At 41.5% G+C, this 15,452-nt stretch overlaps 1 long non-coding RNA gene across 4 annotated transcripts in view; it reads left to right on the forward strand.

Moving 5' to 3' along the window:
- Positions 1 to 2,418: 2,418 nt before the first annotated feature.
- The window catches only part of LOC133070763 (uncharacterized), a 159,340-nt gene continuing 146,306 nt past the window's right edge, over positions 2,419 to 15,452 (forward strand). For all 4 annotated transcript variants that reach the window (XR_009696214.1, XR_009696213.1, XR_009696211.1 and 1 more), the window contains exon 1: positions 2,419 to 2,673. This is a non-coding gene — a long non-coding RNA (uncharacterized LOC133070763). The remainder of the gene's footprint in view (positions 2,674 to 15,452) is intronic.

A 15,452-nucleotide genomic window follows, 5' to 3' on the forward strand; every position in this document is an offset into this window, starting at 1 on the left:
CACTCAGTACCACATGGAACTCATCAAGGCCAGGAGCCTCTAATATGAGAAAATTTACCTTCCTCTTTCCACTGGGACAGAGAGAGGGATATGGAAGGTGGAGAATGAACAACCTGATAAGTTTCAGAAAGCCTTGATTCCTGCTCCAGGGCAGTCTGACAGTGACACAGAAGTCAAGCACATTCAGCTTCCAGAATATTTGATAATTGTGGTTTGTTTTTCATTGTTGCTTCTCTGAGGGGTGCTTTCTCTAAAAGGTGCCTCTTCTCTTCTTTCCTTTGTTTGCAAAAAACTAGCTAAAATTTACTGAATGCCTACTTTATGCTAAGCACTGAACTATTAATATTTAAGCAGATTACAGTAGTGCAAAAGGCAGCCTTGTCCCAGCCCTCAGGGAGGTTATATTATTGTCAGACAAATTGATAGCAAGGAAGAATCACACATTTAATTAATTGTGCTAGTGTGCTGCGCTCTAAGTGGCTTCAGTCACGTCCGACTCGGTGTGATCCCATGAAGTGTAGCTCTCTAGGCTCCTCCGTCCATGGGATTCTCCAGGCAAAGATACTGGAGTGGGTTGCCATTTCCTCCCCCAGGGGATCTTCCCAACCCAGGGATAGAACCCCTTTCTCTTATGTCTCCTGCATTGGCAGGTGGGTTCTTTACCACTAGTGCCACTTGGGAAGCCCTTTATGCCAAACATCTACTTTTCTGACCATCAGAAATCAGAGCCTCAGGATATAGTGAGAACCATTTCACTGTGCCACACAGCCTGTGGGATGTCCCCTGAGCCCTCGGCAGTGAAAGTGAGGAGTCTTAACCACTGGACCACGAGGGATTTCCCAGAGAGGTTTTGATCTTACATCTCTTCTGTGTGGTGTACATGAAAGTTGTTGTTCTTTTTAACATAAGAAATTATGCTTGATTTCTCCCTTGTCTATTGTGTGACCCTGTTCAATTTATAGCCCTTCCTTAGAACTTTGGAGAAATACCTCCTCAATAGGTGGCTATGCCCTCTTCAAATGTACTGCCCTTTCGTTTTGTTGCTCAGTTTTTTCAATCTTCCAGTTTACATTGGTATGGAATTTTTACTGAAGATTTTGCTGAACATCTACTTTTTAGATGATTAAAAAAATGTGGTATGATGGCTATTTGAATGACTTGTGACAGATCAATACTCGCACCAAGAATGGTGGGGAAAGTTGTATAATATTTTAAAATATAATCTATTTGAAAGCACTGGGGATATTCTAAGTTTATAAGAACTTGAGAGGTCAAGATGTAGGAATGTGAATCCGATCGTTTTTCCCCTGAGGCACTTCCCTTTTTTTTTTTTTTTTAAAGCTGGAGAGAGAGTGCTTAAGGAACACAGCACAGTGCGGTTGAAAAGCGAAGTGGCACTTTCAGCAATCTAACACTACAAAAGAGATTTTAAAAAGTGAAGTTCAGGATCCTCTAAAGGTGAGACATCATGCAAAGTACCTAAGGTCTTTAGGTCGGACTCTTCAAGAACTGCAAGGTAAAAGTAGCATTTAATTAAAGCTAGACCGAGCCTTACAAAGTCTAAAACTGAGCCTCACAGAAGTGTTAATAAATTCTCCTCACTGGATTGAGGTATTATGCCACTGCTCCAGTTACCTGCCAGGAGGAAAGGGTGAATATATTAGTAATTAGTGAACTGGAAGGAATTTTAATAGAAAGCATCCATTCAGGCCATAGAAAAATAAAACATGGAGCATAAAAATGGAATAAGAGACATAAAGGGCATGGCATATAGTCTAACATTCATATAACTCAATGCACCAGAAAGGAGAAAATGGGGGCAGAAGCAATATTTAAAGAGAGAATGAAGGACAACTGATCAAAGTTGATGAAAGACAGCAAGCCATAGTTTCAAGACTCTCTACTAACCCCAAACAGGATAAAATTAAGTGAAACCACATATTATAGATACAAGACAGTGAAAAAACGCTGAAGACAAAGGGAAACAGAAAATATTAAATGTGATCAGGAAAAAGCCACCTTTTAGGATCAACAAAGCATGATAGCAAATGTCTCTACTGAAACAATGAAAGTCCCCCCAAAACAGAATAATATTTTCATCTTGATTATCCATCTGAAACATATTCTTCTGCTGTTCTTTTTTCCTAAATTTCTATATTTTTATGTACATAGAAGGTTAGTTATGTTTCTTGACCCTGGAGAACTGGCTCTCTGTGGGGGATGTCCTGTGTGTCCCAGCTGTACACTCCCCAGGAAGGTTCTGGTCTGCTTTTGTGGACACGGTTCATTGGGCTGCCCAGATTGTAATTTCCTTCCTGCTGATGTAGGCCCCCTGGTTGGGAAGGCTGGTCTAGAGGCTTGTGTGGGCTTCCTGGTGGGAGTGGCCAGTGCCACCCACTGGTGGGTGGAGCAGCATCTTGGCTGTCTGGTGAGCAGGGCGGGCCAGGTCAAGGGGCATTTCTAGAGGGCTATCTCAGAGAGTCTTTGGGCAGGCTGCTGGGTGAGGCTGTGTTCCTGTCTTGTTGGTTGTTTGGCGCAAGGTGTCCCAGCACCGGAGCCTCCTGGAAAGCTCAAGCTGATGACCGTCACCCAGGATCTCTGCTGCCAGCGTCATTGTCCCCACAGTAAGCCACAGCCACCCCGCCCTTCCAGAAGACTCTCCAAGGCCAGCAGGTAGGTCTGGCCCAGGCTTCCCTGAGGTCAGTGCTTTTGCCGTGGGTCTCAGTGCACCCGAGACCTTGCGTGCACCCTCCAAGAGTAGTCTGTTTCCCCTAGTCCAGAGGAGCTCCTATGCTCAAGCCCCATTGGCTTCAGAGCCACATGTTCTGGGGGCTCCTCTTCCTAGTATCAGACCCTCCAGGTTGGCGAACCTGCTGTGAGGTTCAGAACTCTCCTGCGGGAGAACGTCTGTGATGTAATTGTTTTCCAGGATGTGGGATGCCCACCTGGGGGGCATGAGGTTTGATTATATCCTGTGTGCATCCCTCTTACCATCTTATTGGGTTTCTTCTTTATGTCTTTGGATGTAGAATATACTTTTGGTAGATTCTGGTCTTTTTATTGATGGTTGTTCAGCAATTACTTGTGCTTTTGGTGTGCTCATGAGAAGTGAGCTCAAGGCGTCTACGTTGCCATCTCGTCCCTATGGAATAACCCGAGGTTAAGGCAAGGGACAGGCAGAGTGCATGTGAAACCGCACAACTCAGATTGGGACCTGAACTCACTGTCTTTTAATTGAAATCACACACCTGAATCCAGGACTTAATGATGCTCAGGTTCTGTATGTCTTGTTGCAGAAAGAAGTCTGTAAGAAAAAAAGTAACGGGTAAGAAGTGGATTTATTTAGAGTGATATACTCTCCAGAGACAGAATGCAGTCTGTCTCAAAAGACGAGAGGGCTTGGAGAGGAACACACTCCACAGACAGAGTGTGGGCTGTCTCAAAATGTGAGAGTCCTCAAAATACAGGGTGGTTAGTTTTTGTGGGCTGGGTAATTTCATAGGTTAATGAGGGAGAGAATTATTCCAACTACCTTGGGAAAGTGGAGGGGATTTCCAGGAATTGGGCTACTGCCTGCTTCTTGACCTTTTTTGGTTAGCCTTGAAGCTATCATGGCACCTGTGAGTGTGTTGTTTAGCATGCTAATGTATTACAATGAGTGTATAATGAGGCTTGGACTTCCCAGGTGACGTTGGTGGTTAAGAATCTTCCTGCCAATACAGGAGATGCAAGAGAGGAAGGTTTGAGCCCTGGGTCAGGAAGATTCCCTGAAATAGGAAATGAAACCCCACTCCAGTATTTTTGCCTGGAAAATTCCATGGGCAGCGGAGTCTGGTGGGCTACAGTCCTTGGGACCACAGGGAGTCAGACATGACTGAGCGACTGAGTACAGAGCATAATGAGGCTGAACTTAAGGTCTACTGGAAGGTGAATCTTTCACCATTTTGAGCCTAATTCATTCTAACCTGTTATGTCATATCCTCAATGCTATGCCAGCCTTTTAAAGGTTGTGCCCTGCCCGCTTCTGTCCTGTTTTACAGGTAATCTGGATATTGCTTGACACTCTACAGACTGTTATCAATGGATTTCCCTTCTTTGCTGGGCTACCAAGCTTCCAGGCAGCTGGGAAGCTGGGAAATGAAAGGCAGAGGATGAGAGCAAGGGGCAGGAGCAACACGTGGGTGTGTGCCCATGGCGGGGGTAGTGGGGGAGCCTGCCTGAGGGACCCAGTGATGCTGGGCAGGCTAAATCTAAATTAAAGGTCAAGGTTCTTGCTCTACACAAAGGAATAACATACAAAGAGGAAGGCATAGAGAGAAACAAGCAGTTTATTAAAAGGCCAAAGCTTCTCAAAGTATGCACTCAGAGAAGAGTGAGAATCTTTCTCAGTGAGACACATCCTTAAGTGTTTTCTGAGCCCCTTTTTATTTCAATTCCTTGATTGGGTGGGGCTTTCTTAGATTAGGGGTAGAATATTCCTTAATCGGAAGTTGGAGGCAGGACTATGATTTCACCTGTTTATATCAGCCTCTTTCTTGAGCATTGGGCTCCTGAAACCATGGTACATGTGCTCTAAAAGCATTTTCCCTTCAGTTTTCCTCTACTAGTCAAGCACCAGATGCGGAAGTTGTTTAGCAGTCATTAGCAGCCTGGTTGTTTCTATTGCCATGCTCTGCCATGCTCTGCGGGGGTTGAATGGGTATGGTTCCCCTTTTCAGGTGTCACCAAGTGTAAGCAGAGTTTAATTTATGTTCTTGTTGCTGATGCCTTTTCTCCATGTTCATGATCTCATTAAGTGCAAAACAGGGAGGTGGCTTTGCCTTTTGCATAAAGTCTGTGTATGAGGAAGTGGTCTTCGGGTCTGTGCTGTTTCCTGCCTCATTGAGACCAGAATCATATTTTCATAGTGCAAAGGGATAATAACTGCCAACCTAAAATTCAACAACCAGAAAAAATATCCCTGAAAATGATTGGTGACGTGAAGTGAAATTTGCTCAGTTGTGTCCGACTCTCTGTGACCCCATGGACTATACTGTCCATGGAATTCTCCAGGCCAGAATACTGGAGTGGGTAGCCTTTCCTTTCTCCAGGGGATCTTCCCAACCCAGGGATTGAACCCAGGTCTCCCACACTGCAGGCAGATTCTTTACCAGCTGAGCCACAAAGGAAGCCTGAGAATACTGGAGTGGGTAGCCTATCCCTTCTCCAGTGGATCTTCCCAACCCAGGAATTGATTCGGGGTCTCCTGCATTGTAGGCAGATTCTTTACCAACTGAGCTATCAGGAAAGTAGTAAATCTAAATAAATGCTAACTCTACAATACAATAATAATATATTGTGGAAATTTTACGCACACACACACACACATACATCATCACCTAGAAAGTGGTAAAAACAACTTGAAATGTAAGAAGTCAAGGATAATTAGAATATCTAGACAGAATAACACTCAAAATTGACAAAAGAAGGCACAACTAAGAAGCTAATAAAGAAGGGAAACAGAATTATGAATAAATGCTTGGTTAATCCTAAAGAATGTAAGATAGGAAAGGAAAAGAGACTTGAAATAGGTGGGAAAGATAAATATAAATCCAGAAATATCAGTAATTATATACTTACTTTATCATGTAACTTTTTTTTTTAGAGTTTGCATGTAAGTGAGATCATACAGTGTTTGGCTTTCTGTGACTTATTCAGTTAGCATAAAGCTGTCTAGGTCCATCCATATTGTCTCAAATGGCAGAATTCCTTTTCTTTTTAATGGCTCAATAATATTCAATTGTATATAAATGCCAAATTTTCTTTACCCATTCATCTGTTGATGGACATTTAGGTTGTTTTCATGTCTTAGTATTGTAAACAAGGCTGCAGTGATCATGGTGGTGCAGATATCTGATCATGATAGAGTTTTTGTTTTCTTCAGATAAATAGCTAGAAGTAGAATTGCTGAGTGACATAATAGTTCTACTTTTAATTTTTTGAGGTACTTCCATACTGTCTTCCGTAGTGACTGTGCTAATTTACATGCTCACTGTATCTACTGAGTTCTTTTTTTTTTTTTTTTTTCTACTGAGTTCTTAATTTCAATTATTGTATTTTCCAGTTTCAGAATTTCCATCTGATTCTTTAAAAAATTTCTAATTCTTTATACATTAGAAATTATAAAATTTAATCTTTTCATCTAAGTTTTGAACATATTAATCAGAATTGGTTCAAATACCATGGTAATTCTAATATTTAGATCTCATGGTAAGCTTCTATTATTTTTTTTTTTTTTCTCTTAGATTTTGGTCATTTGGGGTTTTTTTTTTTTTTGTCATTTGGTTTGGTCTCTTGGTGTTAGTAATTTTTTTTTGTCAGACATTTTGTGTGAAAAATTGTGGGGATATTCTGAGACTCTAGATATCTTCCTCCAGAAAGAATTTGATTTTCCTCAGGTTGATAGTTAACAGGAGAGCAGATCATCTTAATTCAGTCAGAAATTAGGTAGATTCAAAGCCGGAGTTTGTGAGGGCCACTCTTTTTTCAGTTTTGATGATAGGTCTTCCTGGCTTATTGACGGCTGCCTTCTTGCTGTGTCCTCACAGGGTGGAGAGAGAACTTGGCTATCTCTTGCTCTTCATATAATGGCATCAGTTCTATCAGAACACATCTTATAAACTCACTTAACCTTAATTAGCTCTTTAAGGGCTGCATCTTCAGTACGGTAACATGGGGTTTATAGCTTCAACACATGAATTTGAGGGGCACACATTTTAGTTCACAGTATTAGTCTATTTCATGATGTGGCAATTCCACTGCTCAAACATACCCAGTGTAAATATGGCATCAAAAGACACAGTTAAGTATGTTCATAGCAGTAGTTTGCATATTAACCACAAGCTGGAAGCAACCAAATAGTGCATAAATAATAGTGTCATTAAATTATTTGTGGTCACTTGCTACAATGGTATCCTATACAGTAATTAGAATGAGTGAACTACTGTTACATGCAACAATATAGGTGAATCCCACAAATAAAAATTTCAACAAAGGAAGCCAGACCCAAAAGAAAACATATTGTATAATTCTACTTAAACAATGTTCAAAAACAGAAAAGAAAAAAAAAAAAAACTATGGTGGTAGAAGTCAGGATTATTATCATTGTGTTTCAGAACTTTAAACATATTATTCAACTGAACCATGATTTCCATAGTTGCCATTACATAGGCAGCTGTAAAATTTAATACTCCTTTGGAGGAAATGCTTTTTTCTTTTTCTACTTTTAAGATTTTCTCTTTGTCTTTCACTTTTGTCAATCTAACTTTGATGTTCCTCACATGTCCATAATGCTCAGAAATCCCTTAGTCTGTCCTGTTTTTCTTTCTTCCAGTTAAATAATTCTATCTTCTCTGGATCCAGTATTCTTTTAAATCTAGTCCTTAAGTTTCCAATTTTATGTCCATTTGGTTCTTTTTTTTTTAATAGATTCCAAATCTCTGATGAAATTATCTACCTTTTCTGTTTTTTTTTTTTCTTTATACTTTTGAACATATTAATGATAGATATTTTGAAGTCTTTGCTAAAACTCAGAAAGTACATCTCATTATTTGTGGATTTCTTCTGTGAATCTGCTTACTTTCTAAAATGTATTTGTAACCCACCAATCAATACTCACAGCACTTTCATAGTCATTTGTGGATATGTGCAGAGGGGTGAAAGGTTTGATTCATTTGGTGCACATACTCCCAGATAAAGTAGAAAAAAGGTAGTGCTCTGACTTTTTGTTTTACCTCTCATACTGTCAGCAAGTGTACTTTTTGCGATCTACTTGCTACATTTTTTGTGCTTTTGTGCTTTATTTGGTGACTTAGCAGTTTCAAATGATCCCCAAGCGTAATGTTAAGGTGCTGTCTAGTGTTTCTAAGTGAGAAAAGGCTGTGATGTACCTCATGGAAAAAATGGGTGTGTGATACAAACTTTGGGCATAATATGTGTAGTATGGGATGGAAAAGCAGCTAAAATTGTGTATTCAAAAGTATAGTGAAAAAGTATAGCACTATTGTGATGCTGGATACCAATGAAATTTACCATCATGTTACTCAGGGTGTAACAATTAGCTAGATATGAAACACTTAGCTACTTCTGGTGGCTCACACCTTTCAAAAGGCAATGTGGCATGAAAAATGTCAAATTTGTAGGCAAAGAAGTTCTGTAGATAAGGAAGCTGTGAAAGAATTTTAAGATACTTGCTAAATCTTATACTGGAAAAGAGTTCCATGGAAGAGCAAGTTTTCAATGCCCCTGAGGCTGGCTCATTTTATAAGGCTATTGTCCATCAAACCTATATAATATAAAAGGCATTTATGATTGAAAAAAATTACCAGAGGCTGGAAAAGAACCTATCTGCATGTTTTCACTTGGGGAAACAGTTCAGCACTCAGTGTTCATGGCAGCTTTATAGAACAGAACTATGACAAATAATGAGAATTGAGTGTTTCTGAATAATCTATGGATCTACTTTTATAATTTAATTTTCCCCTTGGCTATTGGTTACATGATTCTATTTCTACATGCATAGTAAATTTTAATTAAATATCTTAAAATACTGTAGAGTTCCAGATGATGTTATCTTTGACACGGTAAATTTACCCTTTCCTTTGATAGGCAAATAGTGGGGTACTAATCTACTTAATCTAGCCACAGGTCACATAGTTCAAGTTAGGTTAGTTTTGTTAAGTCTAAGCCTCAGTCTGATTTCTTCCTATCAGGAATTTCAATCAAGAGCTCAACTTTCCTTCAACTCATTAATGACAGAAAATTTTACTCCACTCTCTGGATATTTGTGGCTTGGCATTTTGATTCCCCACCTTTGAAGCTTCAGACTTGGCATGTCTACTGATAAGTAGACTGGTAGTAGTTTGAGGCTCCTTGAGTCTTAAGACTTTGTCACTTTGGCCTAATAATAACCACCAAGACTTATTCTGCTAGTTTATCTGTCCTACAGAAATGTCCCTCTGCCAGACACCAAGGCTGGATTTGCAGACTGTAGAGGTGTCCAGATCAGTAAGTACCCTGGGAAAAGCAGTTGCAGATAATCAGTGTTGCCTCACCAAGGCTGCCATAACAAAGTACCGCAGACTGGGTGATTTAAATAAGAAATCTTTTTTTTTTTTTTTGTCACAATTCTGGAGGCTGTGAGTCTCTGATGAATGTGTCAACAGTGTTGGTTTCTGAGGCCACTCTCCTTGACACATAAATGGCTGCTTTCTCACTGTTTCTTCACATGGTCTTCCCTCTAAATGTGTCTGTCTCCTAATTTCCTCTACTTATCAAAACACCAGTTACAGGACTTCCCTGGTGGTCCAGTGGTTAAGATTCCACACTTCCAATGCAGGGGGCACGGGTTTGATCCCTGGTTGGGGAATGAAGATCCCCCTTGCTTCAAGGCATGGCCAAAACAAACAAACAAAAAAATTAAACACCATTCACATTCAATTAGTGCTCTCCAAATGACCTTATTTTAACTTAATTACCTATTTAAAGACCCCATATCTAAATACAGTCACATTCTATGGTACTAGAGGCTAGGACTTAAACATATGAATTTTAGGAGGGTGTAATTCAGCCCATGGGGTTTCCCAGATTACACTAGTGGTAAAGAATCCATCTGCCAATGCAGGAGATGAAAGAGACACATGTTCGATCACTGGGTTGGGAAGATCCCATGGAGCAGGAAGTGGCAACTCAGTCCAGTATTCTTGCCTGAAGAATCCCATGGACAGAGGAGCCTGACGGGCTATAGTCCATGGGATTGCTAAGAATCAGACATGACTGAACGGCTGAAAGTAATTCAGCCCATAACAAGGACTTTCTACTCCTCCATATTTCTCAGGACTCTTCCTCAGAGTGACTTTTTGTCTCCCAGGCAGTGACAGGCTATGGGAAATTCCACTGTGCTTTTCTGATTTGAGGCTCAGGTCTTTCTACCCCTGCTTTACGCCTCTTCAAAATTCAGTAGATGTTTCAATAGAAAAATGTCATGTGTTTGAAGCCCCTCAGTGTTCCATTTCTGTCACTCCCTCCTTGTATGTCTGCCCCAAGCTCTGTCCCACCAGTTTTCCTGCACTTGTCTCAGAATCAGCCCTCTCCTGGGCCAAATCCAAGTTATCAGCCTCTGGCCAATACCCAGAATTTGCCAGTGTCCTCAGGGGCAGCTGCAAAACCTAGCTCACCTCTGCCATGTATGACCCCTTTGAATTTCACTCCTTCCAGTCTTCATGGTTTCTACAGCTCTTGAATGCCTTTAAATGTATGACTTTTGCAACAAGCCTGTCAAGTTTTTCTTATTTTCCATGGGATTGAGGGCTTGTATGAATTCTATCCTTTCAGGAGGCCAGGTCACTGGTTACCTTCAAGGAAGGGATGGGTTGTGACTGGTAGGTGATATGGAAAGAGTGTCTGACTTAACATGGGAGTTGGAGTTACAGAGGTATATTCATTGTAATAAAATTAATTGAGTTGTGTAATTAGGGAAATATGTTCTGGCATGTATATTTCCAATAAAATCTGTATTTAAAAAGAAAAAGCACACAGAAGGAAAAAATAAGTTATATGCTGAATAGGTTTTCAAAACTCCATGGAAAAGTAGCTTTAAAGGCAAGTGAAGTGAAAGTGTTAGTCGCTCAGTTGGCCCCATGGACCTTTGTGATCCCATGGACCAACAGGCTCCTCTGTCCAAGGTATTCCCCAGGCAAGAATACTGGAGTGGGTCACCATTTCCTTCTCCAGGGGATCTTCCTGATCCAGGGATTGAACCAGGTCTCCTGCATTGCAGGCAGATTCTTTACTATCTGAGGCACCAGGGAAGCCCCTTTCTAAAGGGATTCCGGTTCTTCCCTCTGTTTCTCTGCCCTTGGATTCCTACTCTTCCTCTATATTTTCCTATGAGGAACTCCACTCCTCTTAATGTTAGGTGATTGTCAACCCAGTTGCCTTTGTCTTATGGTAGAATTTCCAAAGTCTGAGTCTTTGTGTCAGGAATGGTTTGCTAGAAACTTGGTGGGACAAATGGAGATACCTGCTGGCGTTCCAGGATGGAATGGGAAGGGAAGGAAACTGGAGGCTCTTGGTCTCACAGGCTTGGATGGGGACAGATGATATCTTCCTTCATGCTTTTCCTGGCAGGCTGGTTTGCAGATACACCTGCTTAATTAACTTCATACCTGTGGATCTACATGCATACCTACATCTCTGAGGACATTATTAGTTTTAAAGGACCGTACATTCTCAAGTTATGAAAGGAAAAAAGTAACTTCTGCAGTACCTGTAAGCTGCATAGCCCTTCCTTTCCCACAGTTAGTAAATCCAATTATGATTCTTTCCTCCTTTCAGATGGAAATCTTTGGGGCCTGCTGGAATAAGAAAGATAACAAATGCCTCTGCATAAAGGCTTTCTCAGTTACACAAAGAAACACTGTGAAGTGTCTAATCCAGAAAGAGATCCTCCACCCCAGTCTCCATTTGGGGAAGGTTTAGTTATGACTATGGTAAGTGCAGCGCAGGTGAAATATGAAGTGTCATGGGAGTGAATTAAAAAGGGGTGCATTGGAACTTCTCTGGTGGTCCACTGGTTACGACTCCATGCTTCTGCTGCGGCGGGGCATGGGTTCCATCCCCGGCTGGGGAACTAAGACCCTGTATGCCCCGGCACCACCCCCACCCCAAAAAGAGTTACAAAAAATGGATGCCTTAGTGGGAGACTCTCATGTTGGGCCCATGTGTGACTCCATCTCTGCTCTCAAGGCCACTCTGTTCATGTGCCCATCATCCCAGCTCTGGAGTGGTTGAAGTGGAAGTCTGGCTGATGTCAATGGCTGAGTCATTTTGTCTACTTGAGTGCTCGTTGCCTCTTCCATGGTGCTATTTAGCTTCAATGTGACATGCAGGATTCTTTGGTTCCACACCAAGAGGTCCATCCACCTATCTCTACTATGGATACCCTTGTTATCAATCTTTCCAATTTTTTTCCCTTCTGTGCTTCTGAGCAGCCATCCAAGAAATACGTCCTAATCTTGAGCTACTTCTTTTTCCACACAAAGTGGATAACCAAGTACATTGATCACAGTTTCACCCAATGAGAAAATTTTCACTCTTTGCTGTCTTTCAAGGCCACTCCTGTAGTGTAGCAATTGCCCATTATTAGCATGCACCCACATACCAAGTTGACCCACTTAGAATCTAAGCTTGGGTTTTTTCTGGCTATATAGGACCTTCTCTGTGGCCATATGTGCAACTAGAGGTGCCGCTTATCCAACTGTGGTAGGTAATGTGGGACTTTGGACTACCTGCCTATGAAGATTATTTGTACACCTTGTCCTGCTCTGTCTGATTTAGCCCAAGATGTATCACTCCTGTATTATGGATGGGCTGCTGCTACGTCTATCTGAGTCTATGACTTATTGGACTAGCATAATATAGCTCATAGTGGACAGTTATGGACACATGGTCATTTGGTGCCCCAAGGTCAAGCATTACATCTCTCCCAGGACCCAGTAATGTGAGAAGAGAGGTTTATCCTAATGTGTATGTTTCCCTGCAGATGTCATATTCCCAAACCCCAGGGCCTGGATTGTGGTTTTCCCACTGGTGACTTCTATCAAATCCACACAGCATGTTTCCCCCTACACAGATACATCTGAATCCCACAGGGTCTGTGGGGCCATATGGTTCAATTTACAGGGATGTTTTTATTGCAGCCTGGATGTGCTGCACAGCTCTTTCCTGTTCTGGTTCTACTTAAAGTTGGCATTTTTCCATGTCATCCCGTCTACAGGTGGAGCAATATGCTTGGGTGTGGAATGTACTTTCTCTAGAAATCAAAGAGGTCTACCAGATGCTGTGCTTCTTTGTGGTAAGGGATGTAAGATGAAGCCATTTGTCTTTTACTTTGATGGGAAATCCTCAAGTATACTCTTGATCATTAGACACCTAGAAACCTTCCTGAAATGGAAGATCCTTGAAATTCATAGGGTTTTATCTCCCATCATCCCTAGCAATATATCTTACCACCACCTCTAGCATTGCTGTCACTTCTTGCTTGTACTGCTCAGTCTGTGATGCCATCAATGTAATAGATCAATGTAACATTCAGTAGGATATCCCCAGAGTCCAGCTCTCCTTGGACTGTATTATTACAGAGGGAAAGGGTTAATATAGGCTTAGGGCAAAACTCTGAGTATCATTGTCTATTTTTCCTCTGCATGTAGTCCCTCTGGTTCTCACACTCAACCCTTAGCTATTTGTTGGCCACTTTTATTTTCTCTTCATCTCCAGCAGGACATCAGTACAACATCTTGGTGTGTAGCCAACTTTGCTGTCCTTGTAGGTATTGGTTCCCCCATATCTTTGAAGTGCCTGGATTATTACACTAGTCAGGGCATCCTTCTCCATCAAGACATGTTCTCAGTTTGCCATGGTGAATCTTCAACAACTGGGCCACCAGCTTCTGCCAGGGACTATTCCCATCTCATGTCCCACTCAGGATGATATCCTCATTATCAGCTAGGTAGTGATTGTGCCCATCCCCTAGCTTTCTCAGATCACTTCTGGCACCACCTGGGTCAGTTCAGGTTCTCTGAGAATAAGATACTAAGATGGAATTAGATGTACACAAGAGATTTGTTGGAAGAAACAACTGGGAAGGATAAAGAAGGAAGGAGCAGCAGAGAGCAGGCTGAGACTTCAGACCTCAATCTGAGAAAGAAGAGGGTAGGAAAGAGGATTAAGGCAAAAGAGTGCCAACAGTGAGGTTCTGGCCAGACCATTAAGGAGTCCCTGAGCAAGGTTACCCATTGGAAGAATCCTTGCCTAAGGCCATGCAGCCAATGATCTTGAAGTTGAGATTTTAACTTGGAGTCTCCAGAGTGCATGCTGTTCTCATTCCACCATAGCTGCTGTAAGTTTTCTTCCACTAGTGGGAACTGGCAGTCCCCTGCCATTTGGGGCTTCTTTCTGTGGCTTCCATAGAACTAGACTCAAGGTTGTATCTTTTTTCAAGTTCACAACTCCTGAATCTTGTGTCTTAACCAGCTCTCATCACATATTCAGCTCTTCTGCTCCCCTTCTGTCAGGAGACTCTAGAAAACTTGGAAAAAGAAGATTGAGGAACATGTTGTTTAGTTGCTAAGTCCTATCCAACTCTTTGTGACCCCATGGATTGCAGGATGCCAGTCTCCACTGTCCTGCATCATCTCCCTGAGTTTGCTCAAATTCATGTCCATTGAGTCGGTGATGCTATCTAATCACTTCATCCTCTGCTGCCACCCTTTTCTGACTTCAATCTTCCACAACATCAGGTTCTTTTCCAATGAAATATTTCTTCTTACCAGGTGACTGAACTATTGGAGCTTTAGCATCAGCCCTTCCAATGAATATTCAGGGTTGATTTCCTTTAGGATTGACTGATCTGATCTCCTTGCTGTCCAAGGGATTCTCAAGAGTCTTCCCAGCACCACAATTCAAAAGCATCAGTTCTTTGGTGCTTGGCCTTCTTTATGGCCCAACTCTCATGTCCATACATAACTGCCATAGCTTTGACTATATGGACCTTTGTAAGTGGGGTGGTATCTCTGCTTTTTACTATGCTTTCTAGGTTTGTCATAGCTTTTCTTCGAAGGAACAAGTGTCTTTTAATTTGATGGCTGCAGTTAACATCTACAGTGATTTTGGAGCCCAAGAAAATAAAATCTTTCACTGCTTCCACTGGTTTAACTCAGGTTAGTGATGAGGACTGAGTTGACACTGAGGAGAGGAAATAATATAGAACTTGAGTTTTATACTGTCTGTTCCAACACACACATAACCATCCTATAGACATCTCTGCTCATTCTTGACTCAGTGAAGGTAAGATCTGGCAGCATCATGGATGAAGATAGGTGGTTCTGTAGGGTCTATTGGTTCTAAATCTCTCAGCAACCCTGTATAATGGAAATGATGTTTTCAGAATCACAAAAATAGTTACAGATGGGGAAACTGAAGTACATATTAGACACGTTAAGTAACTTGCCATTCACTGAACTACTCAATCAGTGGTTCTAAAATCTAGCACAAATGAAATAACATTAAAAAGGTGACCCCAGCACCTACTGTCATAAGCCTACCTCCCTTCAGATCCCCTTCACTTCATGGAATGCAGTCTCATAGAGAGGAAAAAGCATAAGGTCTGGGATTAGGCAGACTTGGGCTCTAAATGACTGTCAATTTCCACACATGTGTCCTTAGGCAAGTTAAGTTCTCTGAACATTAGTAAAGAGAGTTAATTATACCTAATCTATAAAATTGACAAAATATTTAAATTTGTGCATGCAAAGGGAGCTAGTACAGGCCGAATGGGTGGTAGGGGCTTAACAAATATTCATTCCCATCTTTGGAAGAGTTTGTTATGATGGGCAGATCTACCTCCTCCATCTCCC

This window comes from Dama dama, chromosome 15, assembly GCF_033118175.1.
Source record: "Dama dama isolate Ldn47 chromosome 15, ASM3311817v1, whole genome shotgun sequence".
NCBI lineage: Eukaryota > Metazoa > Chordata > Mammalia > Artiodactyla > Cervidae > Dama > Dama dama.